The 6,136-nt window shown below is 35.4% G+C and overlaps 1 non-coding gene across 1 annotated transcript; it reads right to left on the reverse strand.

Moving 5' to 3' along the window:
* Window positions 1–5,726: 5,726 nt before the first annotated feature.
* TRNAM-CAU (transfer RNA methionine (anticodon CAU)) lies at window positions 5,727–5,798 on the reverse strand. Its single transcript has one exon. It is a non-coding gene; the product is annotated as a tRNA-Met (tRNA).
* Between the last annotated feature and the right edge of the window lie 338 nt (window positions 5,799–6,136).

Genomic DNA, 6,136 nt, shown 5'->3' on the forward strand with positions numbered 1-6,136 from the left:
CGACACGTGCGTCTCTCCCTTCCTTTGCCAGACTGGAAATGAGAAACGCCGAGGGCGAGGCTTGTTTTGCCGTCTTCGGACGAATGGAAAACGTAAGGATCGAAGGAATTTGGTCGAGTAATTGAGGTAGGCTCTTGCTTACTTTTCGAAAAGATAGAGAATACACGAGCGAAAGAATCTAAACGCTAATGAACTCTTCTACTATACATCAAGAGTGATGATAAAAGAAATTAGAAAATGTCAAATCTCAAGTAAATAATTTTCTTTGTCGTCTCACACGTATATACCTAGACATGTTTGGTCATATAATGTATTTATTATTTCCTATACTGAGAAAACAATTGTTCGTTCGACTAAATTAATTTAGTTCATCTTTATTTTTTTTTTTTATGAAGAGTATATATTTAAGTCAAACATTATATTTGATTTTCATACAGTCTCCAACGAAAGAAATAGAGACACCAAATTAATTTAGTCGAATGAACAATTTGTTTTTCTCAGTGTAAGTATGCTAATAATATGCTGATAATTGCTAAGTATTGCTAAGAAACGTTGGCATTAGCGATGGATCACGCCACGGCAATAACCCGCAAATCCTTTGACACCTCTGAAGAAAAAACCTGTGAAAGTCTCAAAAATATTATCAATTGCTAAGTATGCTTGATAATAAGATTTTTTCTTTATATATTATTTTAAAGCATAATTCTTTAACCTGAGAATTTAGTTAAAATATTTAATCATCAAATCAAGGAATTTTTCTTGCACTCAGGGACACTATAAATAGTCTGATGTGTTAATTGCGTGCTAATGAGTAAGTTAAAATATGCTGGACCATATTATTTCTCTTGAGAATATAAAAAAATTAAATAATAACATTTACATATTGATGAATTTGAAAAATCTATTTAATTGATTAAATCAAGCTATAAAAAATCTTAACGGTACTTAAATTATTAGTCGCTAAAATGAAGTGATGAAATTAAAGAATGGCGCAATATTATATACGTATTTAAAATCACAATGAAAAAATAGAATTTATTTTAGTCTTCCCAATCATATTCATCTTCACGTTTCTTTTTATCGGTGGATTACTCTTGCTGATCCATCACAGGTTTCGTCCACAGTTCAATACGTGTGGAATATATTTAGCATTCCAAGCACCTGCACTTGTCACACCTCGCATTTTGATTTCGAGAAAAAATAAGTGCTGTAACGAGTGCCGGTCTATGGCGGACTACGCAGTTTGCATAGCGATTTGTCACGTGCGCTTTGTTTTCGAAACTGAAACTTTCTACCGATTTCGCGTTTACGCGAGGAATATGCGCGTTCATCGGACCACCATGAAAAATTTCACTAGATCGGATAAGAAGAAAGAAGGGCATGAAAGTGATCTTTCAACTTCCGTTGGCGATCGCTTATTCCTATTCCCGTTGCGTTGTCCGACGAAAGCGATACTGTAAACACATTCTCCGTTTCTCGGCAAGCGGTCGCAGAATTTGCTTATTCACGAAGTAGCAGTCATGTAACGGATGACCTTACCGCTTTTCACTAAAAAAACCCGTGATGTAACCCCACAGCGACATAGAAAGTGTCGAAAAGTATCTCAACTCTCTAAATTTTTTAGAGTGAAATTTCATACTAACGAGTGAATATTATTGAATCAATCTTGAAAAAGAGCGATTCAATTTTTAAGCTTCAAGATGGAATATTTCATTCTTCAGAGTGAGATTCACTCTGAAAGTTTTAGAGAAGACCCATGATTCCGTTTTATCGTCCTCGTGATCTTTGTGCATCTCGTGGAACATTTACTGCGTCACGCATCGCGTCGATCGCGCAGAGAGATCTGCAGCTGAGGTTTAAATTGCACAAAAACGAGGTATTGTGCGGAGTAACGATCGTGCACGGGCGTTTACGAGCACAATGCCGTAATAACGTGTGCGCCCTTTCTCGCCTACTAATCCAAATCTCGAAACGCGACATTCTCGGATGAGTTCCACCTGCGTTGATGTATGCGCGCGGTGGATTAGTCACGCGGCCTCCGAGAGTGCGAGTCGAAATAGAACGCTTAGTCAGACGTCACCAGGAACTGCATCGGGGGAGTCACCGGCCCGCTGCGGCCGCAGCCTCCTTACTTTGTTACGCTTTATGTGCCTATTCGGCATCTCGCAGTGATCTACAACAGTGATCTACACACTCGGAAAAATGTCTGGTTAGATTCATCGGAATTCTGGTTGAAAATGTGTGGACGAATCAAAATTTTTTTATTAACTCTACTAGAATTCTATTTGAGATAACCGGAATTTTAATTGATGTAGGGTGTTTTCCATCAAGAGACATAAATGACACAGTATAACACTGTGAATCATTCCATCTTTATTGTTTATCAATGTTAAACAAAGATGAAATGATCACTGTATTACACTGTGTCTCTTGCTGGAAAACATCATTTATATCTATCAGAATCTGGTTCATTCATTTTCAATTAGATACTTTTCACATTGTACGGTATGTGTTCGCGAGGTTAATTGTAGATCGAGTAATCGTCAAAATGTTTCAATATTACGGAATACTTTTTTATAATAAAAATAAAAGATATTTTTTTTATTATCACGCAAAGGAAAGTACATGTTCAACATTTTAGCGATTTATAGCAATGATCTGCTTATGAAATTGAGATTGCATAGAGTACAGTGGAAAAAATATCTTGTAGCATTGGAATTTTTATAGAATTCAATTAGAAGAAAAATACAAATCAGACATTTATAATTAAATCTATCAAATTTAGTCGAGATAACCAGAATTCTGATTTATATAATCAGAATTCGTTTTGTTTGTACTTTTTTTGTGTTTTACAACCAGAATATTTTTCTCGATGTAGTTATCAGAAAAATTTCAATCTTATATGGAATGCTTTTATGATACTCTCTTTTTTACAATTTATTTTTACAATTTATATCACACTGAGAGAACTGACATCATTCTTCTGCAAAATTGTATCTTAGCTTTTTCAAAATGTTTTGGATGTTACAGCAGTAAAGAATATAAAAAGAATTAGAAAATTCTTGTAACATTGATCTACATTTTTCAAATTGGGGATATAACATTATAGAAAACGACTCATATAAATTTTATATTTAATAAATATTTTTTTATTTATACATCACAATATATTTATTAAGCCTTCCACTAAACTTAAAATTCTTTGTTATGGAATTGACTGTTACAATTCATTTTATATATTTTCTGTAATATTTTGATGCGCGTATATTTAGTTGCAATTTGATGTAATTTCTTCTGAAATGAATTTAATATATAATAGATTTTTTTTTAAAGAAAATTACTTTTCCGCAAAAATTTTTCAAGGTATAGTACATCATTTCACGGTTGGTGTTAACGATGTAGTAGCAGCAGCCGCATGCCACGACGGCTGACGTGTATGTATAGGAGCTAGTTTCAGATCCCAGATCTTAAAAGGGAAGCGCACCTGGATCGTTCGAGATGTTTATTTGTACCCGTGAAGCGGCTCTGATCGCGCAACGCCGATCTCAGCACTCGATACACGTTTTAAGCTTCGATCGACTTTACAACAAGCTATTGCTATAGAGACTTTCAATGCAAATCGTAGAATTCAAAGCTCAAAGACTTAAAGTATCAATTAGACGACGTACGAAACTGACGTAGCGATATAGAAATATTTAATCATAATCACCGTTAAATAATAGTTAAATTCACTGAGAGAGAAAGTGGTATCAATTATCATAATTTAACTATAATTTATAGTTATTTTTTTGCTAATATTTGTTTGCTAGAACTATATATGCAAATGTAATTATTACTACTAATATAGAAATAATTATAAATAATAGAGCTCTTTTAATCATATTTATATAATTAAAGTCACACAAAATACCAAATACTTTTTTCTCAGTAATAACAAATAATGATGATAGATACGTACATATTATTTGGCTAATTCCATTGTTATTCACCGAGTGTTCTTATCCAACATTTGAATCTACTCGATTCAATATTCGAATCAGACGAAGTAATCGACGAGTCCTTGAATAACGCGTGGGTGGATAGATTATTGACGAAGGAAGTTCTTCGTGCGGAGGAATCTTCTCATCATGAACGCGCACGAACATACGTTCGTTCGTCTGCTGCTCGCATGTGTAAAAGTGCACCTTTACGAGCCACTGTCGCTCGTACGCGTTCAATCGCGTTGATATTCCGCCTTAGAAAACTAGATGCGACGAGTGAGTGCCGTGAATTCACGCGCCTTGTAAGCCAGTCGCTATTGTTACGGTGATGATTGCACGCGTCCATTCGCGTGACGCCGGCCATTCGCTTTCTCTCTATTTTGCCTCTTTTCATTTCTATTTACGTATGATTTATGCGACATCGCGCTGTTGTGCGACGCACCGTGTCGTTCACATATCAAAAAATAACTTTGTACTTCCATATGCATATAAAGGTATCGGTAGATCGGTACCAACATCGCGCGCAATCAGATTTACTATAAATCGGACGATCCCTACTATAAATAGGACGCGTGAAGTGCAGGAAAATGTCATCCAAGTCGATATCAAGCTAAATTGATTTACCATTATTTAACCAGATTGCAACCGGTTAATCGATAATTAACGGGAGAAAGTATATTCAAGAAATTTGTTTACGTATAATCGAAGTGAGCAGAAAATGCTAGTTACGTGAGCGCTCAACAGCCGGTTTCATCAACATTGGTTAACTTTAATTGTAATTTGTGTTCTTCGTCTACCGCTAATTCTAGTTCTGGGAAGAAGCGAGGATTCAATAAAAATTACGTTTACAGTTAACCAACATTGGTGTGTTTAAGAAAGGGAGAAGGACGAGGCACTGATCGGGCTCTGCGGCGAGCACGACACCCACCGAATTTATGTCTGTGAACTCCGGTGAACTCCTGAACTCTCGTCGTCTCGACTCCTTCTCGGAGCGACAATGACGAAAGAATGGCATCCCAGGTCGTTTGCACTTTGATGTCGTGCACACGCGTGTATGTACACGTGGAACGATCGCTAACGGGGTTACGGGACTTTAGAACATAGCTATTGCACCGCTCCTCTTCAATTTTGAATTTCAGAGTCACAGCAGCAACATGAAATATTTACTGTCAAACGAACATATCGCACCGCCGTAAGAAAAGTGAGACTAGTAAAAAGTATAAAATTGTTCAGGAGAGAGAAAAAAGATTTTGTATTTTAAAATTAATTATTGACGGCAGTATTAAACATAATTAGTTAAATAGAACTAGTCACAAATTGCTTGTTTCAAGTCTAGAAGTAATATAAATATTAATTTTGTTATCGTGTTAGTTCCCTAAGAACTATCCCTATTTTTATTTGTGTCATTTAATTTATGTTTTTTTGATCGTTTTCATTTCTTTTCTATTTTCTATATTTGAATTCAATTTGTATCACTTTTCTTAATTGAAGGTTTATGTATTTAGAACACAATCCGCACATAATATAAAATTCGAAAAATTTCTCGTGTTTTCTCGACTCGTGTCATTTTTCTTCTGGAGGTGCAAACTCTACAGTACATCAAAATATTCTAGTTTGAAAATATTACATATAATAAATGTCAATCAATATTTTTTTTTATATTTCTTAAGTTTAATACGAATTACTTTACGTTATTCAGATCCTCAGAAAAAACTTTTTTGTAAGCATCTTCAAAAAAAAAATAACTAGCAGAGCGTGGTTTCGATCCACGGACCTCTGGGTTATGGGCCCAGCACGCTTCCACTGCGCCACTCTGCTTTTTAAGTACACCTCTGCAAAGGGTGAATAAGTAGAAGGGTAGTTTTAAGAGAGTAGGTGGGGTAGTGTAGGTATTGATTAACCACGTTGCGATTGGATATAAACCATAGAGGACGTTTTTCAGCTAGAAGCACAGTGTAATACGGTGATCATTTAATCTTTGTTTAACGGTGGCAAACAATAAAGATATAATGATTTATTGCGTTACTGTGTCATCTGTGTCTTTTACTAGAAAGCACCCAGTGCAACACAGGGAATCATTACATCCTTGTTGTGTGCCAACATTAAACAGGAATGAAATAAATGATACACCAATGATGTTACACCAAAGAGAAACC

Source organism: Mycetomoellerius zeteki, unplaced genomic scaffold (genome assembly GCF_001594055.1).
Source record: "Mycetomoellerius zeteki isolate Tzet28-1 unplaced genomic scaffold, Tzet1.0 scaffold43, whole genome shotgun sequence".
NCBI classification, from domain to species: domain Eukaryota; kingdom Metazoa; phylum Arthropoda; class Insecta; order Hymenoptera; family Formicidae; genus Mycetomoellerius; species Mycetomoellerius zeteki.